We start from the raw sequence: 12590 nt of genomic DNA on the forward strand, positions 1-12590 counted from the left end.
TAGACTATCCTTTGAGGAAGGATTGTTTTAAAGGGGATGGAGAAACAGCAGTAACTGGAGAGGTATGCAGGGAGAAGCCGCAATTATTTCTTAATAGTAGAGCGTATGTTTATGGGAATAATCTGAGAGAGAAAGAGAGAGAAAATGGATGATGTAGGTGACTGAGCCTCCTCTTAAAAAAGGAATGGAGGCTGGATGGGTACAGAGTGACTGGCTTCAGAAGACAATGAAGGTGAGTTTGATGCAGAGGGCAGATGTGGAGGCAGATGTAGAACGTGGTTGGAACTGGAGGGTATTATACTAAGTGAAATAAGTCAGTCAGACAAAGAGAGATATCATATGTTTTTACTCATAGTGAAACTTGAGAAACTTAACAGAAGACCATGGAGGAAGGGGAGGGGAAAAAATAGTTTCAAACAGAGAGGGAGGCAAACCATAAGAGACTCTTGAATACAGAGAACAAACTGAGGGTTGAAGGGGGTCGGGGGAGAGGGAAAAATGGGTGATGGGCATTGAGGAGGGCACTTGTGGAGATGAGCTCTGGATGTTGTAAGCAATGAATCACGGGAATCTACCCCCAAAACCAAGAGCACAGTGTATACACTGTATGTTAGCCATCTTGACAATAAATTATATTTAAAAAAAAAAAGTCTTTTCAATTGCTTCTATTTCTTAGTGACATAATATGCAGTTACCAGCTGAAAATGAAGACCAGAGATGGATATTAGTAGTTTGAGGAGAAGGAGAAATAGTGAAATAGTCATTTAGGAGACAGAGTGAACTGACTGGCTAGGTGCTGTAGGATTGCTAAAAGCACACTAGAGTTTACTGGTCATAAATCTAAAATGAAGCCAGTCAGTATGTGGTGATTAATTAATGCAGCGGATGAGAAATGTGGAGTGAGGAAAGGAAAGCACCTAGAATAGCTCCCGAGTCTTGCCTTGAGCAATGGTTATATATTGGTGCATTGAATCAGGGGATGCAGGTGAAACAGGCATAGAATAGGGAGTAGAGATAGTGTGACTTCAGTTTTTAAGATGTTAACTAAAAAGTGCTTATAGGTTATGTATATGGACTGGTATTCGGCCATAATTTAACTACGTAAGTTCTCAAAAGCAAAGGAAAATTTTAGGGTTGGTGATATCAATTCACATCACCACCACATGTAAACGTGAATTAATTGAATGTCATTGGTTAGACGTAGGGTTTAGAATGAGCCTCATTGTGATGTTTGTTAGTTGTAGAATGTTTGTGGGGGGCTGAGTTATTAAGGAAGAAGATATGAGGAATGGGGAGGCACAGAGAACTTCACTGTGGAAGATGCAAACATAGAGGTTTGTATACTACCCACTAATGAGCTGTGCCCAAATGTTGGACTGAGGGCACCATGCCATTGATTGGGCCCATTGATCGACAACTACTCTGTACTTGTGCTGCTTTATTATTTTTTTAAAAGAAAACTACTTCCATTTATTTAGAAATTTTTTGTTGGAGTCAGATGTCATTTGAACTGAACTGAATATAACTGAAACATAACTGAATATTCTTCTAGCTTTCAATGCATATAGAAATATTTTATTACAGAGAAGGAACTTTATATACATGCGGTAATTGATTGTTTGAAAGTACAAATAAAAATGTCAACCAAATCTGTTATGTTAAAAGCCTCTGACTTCGTTATTATTTTATTTTATTTTTTAATTTTTTAAATTTTTTTTCAACGTTTATTTATTTTTGGGACAGAGAGAGACAGAGCATGAACGGGGGAGGGGCAGAGAGAGAGGGAGACACAGAATCGGAAACAGGCACCAGGCTCTGCACCATCAGCCCAGAGCCTGACGCGGGGCTCGAACTCACGGACCGCGAGATCGTGACCTGGCTGAAGTCGGACGCTTAACCGACTGCGCCACCCAGGCGCCCCTGTTATTATTTTATTTTAAATTAACTATCTCTTTTGAATGTTCCACTATAGATGTTTAAAACCTGATTCCTAAATATACCATTTTCTTTAAATTTCTCAGATTTTTAAACTTATTTTCATCTCATTTTTTAAAAAACATCTGATTTAGAATAAATTACTTCTTTGGTTTAATTGTAGGGACATTCTAAGATCTCTAAACATAGTCTTACTAGTTGTGTACCACATACTTCTTAAAACTAATATCTTGAAATGTTTCATAGTTAAATAATCCAAAAAACAATTACAGAAATCAGTAGTGTCAAGATAATATTTAGGGAATAAATTAAAGCATTTGGTCATATGCCCAACAGCAGAGAAAAAAATGCTTTTAAGAGAACTATGTTAATACATTTTTAATGATATTCTACATCATAATATGTAGTATTATGAAATTGATCAGATTGACTTCATATGGTAATGCATTTTGCATACTTTTATTAAATTGTATTCAAATTCAATGCCTTGTAATCATTTAAAACAGAAGTGTCATTTCAAATTTTATAATACGCTAAATAGTTAAATAATTTAACACGAAAAATTTAATGTACCATTTTGATAATGTATCAGGATTTACAGAGAATTGGTTTCTTTTATCTTTTATTCCTGAATCCCTAAAATAAAGAGTGTCAGCATATGAAATTCAGTTTGTATTTTCTCCTATAAAAATTTATCTACACTAGATTTAGAATACAATGCTTTGGGGAATTAAATAAATTTTTCAAATTTGAAAATTAAAATGTGTGCACCTAATTATGGTTTTCTTATCAATATATGCATTTATCTTTTTGTGCCATCTTGAGAGAAGGACTTTATTCAACCTCCAGGATGGGTCGTGCACAACACAGTATTGGAATAAACTGAAATTTCTTGCTTACTTGTTATGTGTTTGCTTGCATATAGTTTTTTTTTTTTTTTTGAGATTTTATTTTTAAGTAATCTCTACACCCAGCATGGGCCTCGAACTCACAACTCCCAAGATCAAAAGTTGCATGCTCCACCCACTGAGCCAGCCAGCCACCCCTGCTTCTGTGTTTGTGTGTGCATAAGTATGGTTAATACAGCTTCACATAATCTTATTTACATTTACCCCTTCACTATTATTAGACAGAGATAACCCCCACTGTATTTTGTAGACATCTTTTTCTTCCTCCTCACATGCCACCTTTGTACACACTCGGGGATTAATTACGGGGCAGATTCTGTCCTTTGTGTCTGTGTACTGAGAACAGCTAATCGTCTAGTATTTTGGCTCACTTTCCATACTCAAATAGCTTGCTATTAACAAGGCAGGATTTTTAGCAGATCAGAACACAAAACCAACTTTAGAGTTAGACAATTTTGAGTTCATTCTGCATTTTCTAGCTATGTGATTCTGAGTGAATGACTTAAGCTCCCTAAGCCTTAATTTCTCATTTGCGAAATGGGATAATGATACATATAAGGATCCTTACCTCGCAAGCTTGTCATCAATATGAATTGAATACCATAAGCAAAACATCTAGCCATGATTTGCTTATAGTACTTGGTTATTATATTATCATTATTTTAATTCAGTTCATTTGGACTAGTTTCTGAGACCTAGTCATGTATATCTAACTTAGATGTTGTGGTGGATGTGATATAGAGTGTCTTCTTAACAAAGGGTAATGTTCCCCTTTCTCAGAATGGTCCAGATAGTCAGAAGTGCATCATGATATGGCTTCTTTGATCAGAATCAATCAGAGTATGAATAGGACCGGATTCAAGTCATGCCAAACAAGATCCCAACCTAGACATTGTCAAAGTAAAGCAGGAGAAAGAGCTTTATGCAATCTGTCTCTGAGGGCAGTGCTAAAAGATGTGATGCTCAAAAAGTACCAGCAGTTTGCACAGTTTGCACAGTACCACGTGATGGGATCAGGTTGTTAATTACAATACAGTTGAAAGTAGGAAGAAACACTACTTCGTTTTTTATTGTTTGTTGAGCACCTGCTTGCTGGATAGTGATAAGCACTAAGGTCTCACAAAAGTGAGCAGAACCAGTCAAGTCTCCTGCTTCTTGGAGTGTATGAGCTAATGAAATGTCCAGTGTTGAAGACAAGGCACTGAAGGAGTAAATATAACCATGAGTGACTGATTAGACACTAAGTGCTGTGAAGGAAGGAATAGGGTCCAGGGACAGGATGGACTAGAGAGTTAGGAAAATCTGTGAATAAGTCACACTTAAGCCAATACAGTGAATCCTAGACGTGGCTGTCTAGGCAGAGATGGAGAGGAGGGTGGCTCAGGTAGGGGGAAAAAAAGATGTGCAAAGAAAATGAAGAGGAACAGGAAGCATTTAAAAAACTAAATGAAAGCTCAGTTATGAAGTGGTGATTCACAGTGTAGACTATGGACCCATACTGCTTGGTTTTGAACAAAGAGCTACTAGTAACTAGCTGTTGCTCTTTGAGCAAATTATTTAACCACGTTCTGTATCAACTTTATCAAATGTTTAAGGGAATCACACAAGTTACATAGTAACCTCAGAGTGGTCTGTGAGGGGACTAAGGGAAATGATATATGTAAAGCAATTGACACAATGTGTTCAGCATGCGGTAAGAATTCAACCTATAAGGGGTAAATCTTAGAGAGTAAAAACTCAAGAGGAGGCTGAGAAGTAGCGAAGAGCATGAGAAATTATCTGGTTTCCATTTTGGAAAGCTCTCCAAGTCTGTAGAGTAGAAAATATATTTGACATGTAGGATTAAATGTGAGGAAGCAATTCCTATGCTGCAGGGTTAGGTGATGAGGCTTTGATGCAGCTGGTGGCAGTTGTGGGGACAGATTTTAGCATGTTTGGGAAATAAGATCTATAGGACTTGGACAAAAATTGAAAATGAATGTAAAGGAGAAAAGATATCAGGAGTAGCAAGGAACTTCTGAGATCAGAAGCTAGAGGGACAGGAAATACACCTAAGAACAAAAAACACAATGCAAGGTATTAAGTCTTATTGCCAAGATAGGAACAAATTGCAAACTGAGCTCAGAGGAGGGGATGTATTTGTAAACAATCTGAGGATCTTTGGGAATTTCCATTATAGAGTTTGGAGATTTGTTGCTTTATTTATTTTTATTATTATTATTATTTTTACACAAGCAAAATAGGGAGACTGAAAATAATGGTGAGATTATTTTCCTATGCTTCCCTCTGAAAAAAATCAGGTGGTTACTCACCAAAAACACAAATTTTAAATAGCTGTTGAATGATCTTTATGTTTTATTATTTTATCAAAACTCCCGTATACGTTGAAATCCATTATTCAGTACTGATTTCCAAATACAAAAACAGAATTAGAAAAAGTGAACATTTTTGATAGGCACACCATGGATATTGGACCCTCTGATCTCACCATGCAGAGAAAACTTCTCTCTTCCGTGGGGGATGTGTGCTGATGGGGAGAGGGAGAATACTGTTCACTCCATGCTCTTTGTTTTCTTCTGGGAGAGAAGAATTTCCTCTCTGTCTATGGAAGGTTGAGAAATAGGGATGAGCTTGCTGTGGGGGCACAGCTGAATGATGCAGCAAGTTGAAACGGAATAATTGATTGAAGTTTCTGGAAATTGAACTTATGGGTATGTGGGCGCCATATTTTATTTTGAATAAAACAACAAAGATATCTGGTATAAAAATACTTTCTTCTTTAAGGGTTAGAGTCTACTCCTGAAACCAAAACGACACTGTATGTTAACTAACTTGAATTTAAATAAATAAATTAAAAAAAAAAAAAAAGAATTAGAGTATGCCAACAGAAATCAATGATCAATGCAAAGTTCTAAAATAAAATTTTTTTTTTTGTAATAATTCCACAGTTTTAGGTAAGGCTAAAAAAACAGATAGAAGTAAAGTTGAAGATCAAAACAGAACAAATTTATGGTAAGTATATTAAAAGACAGAACATTTTAGTTTTATTATCCAAAAGGAAATTGTCAGATGGATAAAAGCCATGCTACTTAACTATCATGGCTCTAATGGCATTAGCCATATATATATATATTTTTGTTTGTTTGTTTGTTTGTTTGTTTGTTTTTAATTTTGAGAACCTACTAGGTATTGGGCGAATGCTTACAGACTCCAGTAGGACAAGAAGTTCTTTGCATGTTATAAGACAAAGAACACACTAGGAAAGATTTTCATTTTTTATTTAATCAAGTTAATAAACACCCCTGAACCTGTGTCTCCTTCTGTAAGATGGAGTATTAATACCTAACTGTAGAGTATTAAAAGTTATCGAGATAATATATATTAGATATTATGCTTTTAATAAATAGTGGTTATTATTATTATCTGATCTTCATATTTTATTCTCTAGAAGATTGGATTACAGTCATAAAGCCAAATCATATTTTTGGTTCAGAGTAAGCCTAAAATTAATTAAAATTAAAGCATTTTTCACATGAGCTGATTCAAATATTTCTTATAATTTCTTAAAATTTGTTTATAAAACTAAATATAAATGTATTTATTTATAAAATTTTAGGATTCCAAAATTCGAGTTCATATTGATACCATGAGGTTCTGTGAAAGTGAATTCTGATCATTTTAACATCCACTTACTTATAAGTATTTATGTTGTAGATGTAAATGCAACGTGGTATCAGTTGTTTATTGATGCCTTAACAAATTATCACATACTTGGTGGCTTAAAACAACACACATTTCTTGTCTCACAGTTTTGTAGGTTAGAAAGCCAGCATGGTGTCATTGGGCTAAAACTATGGTGGCAGTTCAATTGCCTTCTATATAGGCTGCCCCAGGGGGAGAATCTGCTCTTTCCAGGCTCATCTGGGTTCTTGGTAGAATTCAGTTCCAAGCAGTTGTAGGACTGAGATCACCACTGTATTGCTGGCTTTTGGCCAACAGCCCTTCACAGTTTCAGGAAGCCGCCCAAACAACCTTCATCTTGAAAGCCAGCAAAGGTGATTGGGGCCCTTTTGGACTTCCCAATTACCTCCTCTGTGGCTTCATGTCTTTGGCTTATTCTTCTACATCTCTTTGACTTCATCTGGAGAAAGTTTTCTGCTTTTAAAGGCTCATATGATTACATTGGGCACACCTGGATGATCCAGGATTATGAGAATCTTCTTGTTTTAAGGTCCATAACCTTAATTACATCTGTAAAGCCCCTTTTGCAGTGTTCCGTGTTCACAGGTTCTAGGGACTCATGTGTACAGATTTTGAGTGGAGGCATTATTCTGCCTACCACAAATATGTATTCTCAAATAGTAATCTGTGTGAATTTTTGGTGTGCTCATAGAGTCTTAAATTTTTTACTAGTAAAGAATTAAGAAAGATATGTAACATATGTACTGCATTTTCATAAGGAAATTTGTAAATCATACTTATATTAGCTAACATTGTTTTATTTCTTCAATTACCATCAAATTACACATGTTTGGTAACTCCCTTTGAGGTAAATGAGCAACATTTATTCTCAATAAAGCTTCCATTTTAACTAGGCACATTAAATATCATTAGCACAAATTCATTATAAATTACATTCCAGATTTCATACAGGGTTTATTTACCCAGCACTTGTTATATAGGAAAAGTTAACTAAGATAATATTAATATTAGTTTTAGCAGATGCCCTACAGTTAACTAGAATCTATTTAATCCAAGAAGAAATTCTTGCTTTCTTTTGTAACGGACAAAAATCAAATCCATGTTTAGATTATTAATCTCACCATCCTACTTTTATTTTTATTCTAATGATACATGTAAATTCAGAGGCATATTTACAATAGATGGACTTTAAATGTAAACTTGACTGTTTTGTATCACTAATTATGTTAAAAGATACATAAATTCTCTATAATTACCCTAAGCTTATTGCTATTTTAATGTAACATCTTTTTTTAAAAATGTAACTTGGATTTTTGACATTAGTCCTTGATTTGTATTTTATCCAAGCACCACAGTCTTGGATATCCCCTGCAGAGATAGATCCATTCCTAACAAGGGTCTTTTTTTTTTGGAACTTGGTAATGATTATAATACAGATGACAATCCCTGTCACTCTTTTTAGGCTGTAGCTTTTCAAGGCAGAGTGGTGCTCCCTGATCCTTCTTAAGCCCCTGTTTAAATGTAAATTAGAAGAGACCAGTTTATATTACTTATTCCTGGCATCCATATGCAACACCAGATTGCAAAAAAATATATATGTATATATATATATTTGTAAGAAGCTATCCCTATATTTATCTTATGACACTCATCACTGACACTTTAGTGCTTAAGCCGCCAGACTAGAAGCATTTCAATTATCTACCTAAGGGAAAAACCATCCCAAACAGACAGACCTTTGTCTGTTTTAGAGCTGGATTGAGTAAGTGGAGAGCAAGTGACTTTTTAGTGCTCTTGGTCTAATTAGATAGCAGTTTGGTCAAAGGGGTTATTTGCATCTTTTCCTGAATAAGAGAAATTAAATGCCCTTAACCAGATTTCGAAAGGCAGATGGGACCTTAGACGGCCTAATATCACCTTTTCCACTGAAGGTTTTAATTTAAAAAAAGTTCCATCTTTAGGTACATGAGAGGACAGTATCGTGGACAGAAGGTAATTATTAGCAGCATTCAAGGGCGAAGAAGAAAGAAAAGTAGCAAGACCCTTCCCTTAGCCTTTTAATAGAAGGTGAAAGTGGGGGGGGGGGGAAGAGCTTTACCTATGAATGGAGAAACTTCCTTTCTCTGAATTTTCATCGAGTTTTTTACTTAAACTTTGGTGATTTGGTGTCCTGTTAATTTAGCACTTGACTGTGGAAATTTTTTATCAGCAGAAGTACAGTTTATCATCACTAAATGTCATTATCATATGAAAACAAAGAAGCTAGAGGAACAGAACAGTCTCCTTGTTGGTATTCAATGAATAGATAAATTCTCATTCATATCACCTACATAAGATGTCACTTAAAATCCTTGGGATCAGGGGCGCCTGGGTGGCTCAGTCAGTGTAACATACGACTTTGGCTCAGGTCATGGTTTCGTGGTTCATGAGTTGGACCCTCACATTGGGCTCTGTGCTGACAGCTCAGAGCCTGGAGTTTGCTTCAGATTCTGTGTCTCCCTCTTGCTCTGCTCTTTCCCAGCTTGGGCTCTGTCTCTCTCTGTCTCTCAAAAATGAATAAATGCTTAAAAAAAATAAAATAAAATCCTTGGTATGAAATCTCTTTGCTCCCATTTATAATCTGTAGGATTTTAATTCCTTTGGGCCTAACTATTCTCAACTGCAAGCTGGATCAATATTGCTCATTTCATCGGTTTGTTTTAACGGCTAATTGAGATAATGCTTGTGAAATCTTTTGCATGTTTATTATCTAAGTGTTCAATAAATAAAGATGCTGTTATTTATTTTATTTCATGCTCATGGCAAACCTGTGAAGCAGGCAAGGAAGGTATTATTATTATCATTTCACAGTTGAAGAAACTGAGACAGGACTAGTTGGAGGCTTTCTTGTCCGTAATGGAATGTTCATGATTCTTTCCACTATTCAGTGCTGCTTCTCAGCCCTGCAGTTGCCTGTCTAGATGTGAAGGAGACCTAATTTAGAGTATCTTCTTGATTTGAAGATGTGCAGTAACCTATCATGTGCACAGCACACTGCAACAGATGCTGAAGGAAACAGAGAAGTATGATTGCTGTACACGCTTCCTGTTCAGTAGACAAGAGGTCTATCCTACTTGGTTCTGGTCCTTCTTGGCTCAGAGAGTTGACTCAAAGCACATAATCATAGAGTTGAGGTCACCATAAATATAATGCTGCCCGTAGCATATAGTATCCCTGTACGTGTTAAGGACTTGGTATTAAAGCTAGCTTCCTTCTCTATTTGATAATCACTTCTCCTTGCCCATTATTTCCCTCCCCTCCTTTCTTTCCTCATCTAATAGACTTTTATTAGAAGACAAGCAGTTAGGGGCACCTGGGTGGCTCAGTCGGTTGAGCGTCCAACTTCAGCTCAGGTCATCATCTCGCAGTCTGTGAGTTCGAGCCCTGTGTCGGGCTCTGTGCTGACAGCTCAGAGCCTGGAGTCTGCTTCTGATTCTGTGTCTCCCTCTCTCTCTCTGCCTCTCCCCCGCTCATGCTCTGTCTCTCTCTCTCTCTGTCAAAAATAAATAAACATTAAAAAAAATTAAAAAAAAAAGAAGACAAGCAGTTAAGCCTGATCTCTCTAGTAGATAAATGCATTATTTCCTCCATGTGTTTAGTGTCTCTAAAAAACAGATTTTGCTTTAATGATGGATTAAATTAAGGGGATTGTAGATGGCTTTCTGATAAAATTTTCCTTGTATATAGTTTTTACCACACTTAAAAGAAGCCTAGTATGATCTTTTGAGTGACACAGGGAGGTAACTGGAAGTTCCCTGCAACCTGAGTATGTTGTCTGGGATCACATAGCATGCTGCAATGTGATGACTGGTTTCAACAACATAAGGATGTAAGGAAACAACAGGCAGATTGAATTAAATGTTTGTGTGTTGGAGTATTTCATGTGTGAGTATGTGTGTGAATCAGGTGAATTAGAGCAGAAGGGATTAAGAGGCAGGGAGAGAAGAAAATCAAGATGACATGACTCACACAAAGAGTCCAAATGCTCCCAAACCCTAAGCCCTGATTGCGGTCAGGATCCAAAGGAGCGCACGCTTTTTATGTCTCTTGCTGTGCTTTTTCTTGCCCTGCTTGTCATTCTCCTGCCATTCCATTAGATCTGGTTTAAATCTGTTGGGTAATAAGACAACTCTACTGAGCTATATTTTTTTCCTCCAGTTTTATTTCAATATAAGGTCTATGTAACTGGAAAAATCTGTTTGGAGGCAAATAGCATGACCCATAGCATGAGAATATTTCTGAATGATGGAGAACCAGATTTGTTAGAGCATATTCCAACAGCTGTCTTTTCTGAGTTGATTCCTTATAGCTCAGTCTTAAAACATTTATCTATCTTGCCAAAGGGGCAAGGTCTAGTTGTCTTCTTGTTCTCTCTTTTTTCTAAATTGAAATTATATATGAATGAGACAGGAAATGGCTAGAATGCCCATCCAGCATGTAAAAATGGGACCAGAAAACCAAAACTTTTTGAGATACACCTCTGCAAAGTATTGTGAAAGTCATATGAGATCGTCTTTATTCCTAACGCTAGCTGTTTTACAATCCAAAAAATATGACAGAACACAATGTGATAGTTTGTCAAGGTATCTCCATGGGATCATGGGGCACATTTTCCTCTCGTGATACACTGTGGCCGTATATCTGTGTTTTAGAGCTGGAGGATGTCTTGTAGACCACCTAGTTTAACCTCCATTTAATAGGCATAGTAACTAAATCATAGACATGGGAATTTGCCTAATTTTACACAGCAGGTTACTGAAAAGTTCTGAATAAAGACAAATTTAAACTTCCAGGCAATCTCCTATATTTGAGAACTCTAGGTATTTTGAGGGGGAAAAACATGATAAACAATCCTAAAGTCATCGTTGAATGAATGACAACGCAGATGCTCTAATTTGACTCATGTAACAACAGAAGCAATCCAGCTACTCTTTTCAGACCTAAGTGATGAGTGGCTTTCTGATAATCCAGTTCTTTCAGCTGTACCTACCCAACATGCCTCTTTATGGTGAATGTCACCTCACAGCTGAAGCAAGTTTATGGGGCACTGCAGTTCCCCGGGCGTTCTTTGTTCCGTGGAGAACCAGAGAACTTCAGTCTCGGGGACTGTGAATCCACCAGCTTTCATCAGTCTGAAATGCATTTTAAATCAGTGTCAGGCTGGCTGCAAAATTTATTTCTCCAACTTTATAGTGAGTCCAGCTGCCCCACACTCCTGTGAGTACCTATACTAATTACATATGATGAAACGTAAGAAATGAGCAAAAACAATGATTTGGAGCTGTGTTTGAAAGGAGAGGTGAAAATGCAGACTCAAATACAATAATCCTAATCAGTGCCGTAGAGAAAGCAAGCTTCTGGGTACGTTATCATGGCTGTAAGGAAAATGTATACATATAGAAGCTTTATGTTACTATATAGACCAAAATGAGACTATTAATGATGGTGTCTTCCCTTGAGAATGCTGACAATCTTTCATTTTCTTTTGTCTGGTATTTCTGAAGCTGTCTTTTCTCACATCTGAGTTTGGTTAGTCGCTATTTCAAACATTATCATACTGAAAACGTTATTATACTGAAAATTCAAATAAAATGATTTTGCCTTTAGGTCTCAGATTCCACACAGGATTCTTTAATTATTAGTGAAGCAGGTTTGATTTTTTCCATATTGAAACCAGTCTCCTCAGTGCTTCTAGGACTGAAGTATTTTTGGTTTTAATTTCATGTCACTAATGTAGTCATCAGAATTGGCACATTTGTTTTTCTTCACAATTTCCCTGATTGGTAATTACCTGACCAGAAGTGGTCAAGCACTTCATGAAGTAGTGCTTATCAACAATTTGTCTGAACGTACCATTTTGCAAAATGTAGTTTTGCTACATTGACAAATTTGAACATGACTTGATGGCCTGATAATGTCCGTTGCCTAATTGGCGTTGCTGGGAAAGTTGTAGACAGCTGGGTGTGTTGGGAGATGCTTTAATATTGGGCTAAGTGTAGAGGAAAA

The 12590-nt window shown here is 36.6% G+C and overlaps 1 long non-coding RNA gene across 1 annotated transcript in view; it reads left to right on the forward strand.

Moving 5' to 3' along the window:
- The first annotated feature begins 1274 nt into the window (after positions 1-1274).
- Positions 1275-12590, forward strand: part of LOC123600012 — a 42885-nt gene continuing 31569 nt past the window's right edge. The window contains exons 1-2 of the long non-coding RNA XR_006713421.1: positions 1275-1334; positions 5792-5855. This is a non-coding gene — a long non-coding RNA (uncharacterized LOC123600012). The remainder of the gene's footprint in view (positions 1335-5791; positions 5856-12590) is intronic.

Source organism: Leopardus geoffroyi, chromosome C1 (assembly GCF_018350155.1).
Source record: "Leopardus geoffroyi isolate Oge1 chromosome C1, O.geoffroyi_Oge1_pat1.0, whole genome shotgun sequence".
NCBI classification, from domain to species: Eukaryota; Metazoa; Chordata; class Mammalia; order Carnivora; family Felidae; genus Leopardus; species Leopardus geoffroyi.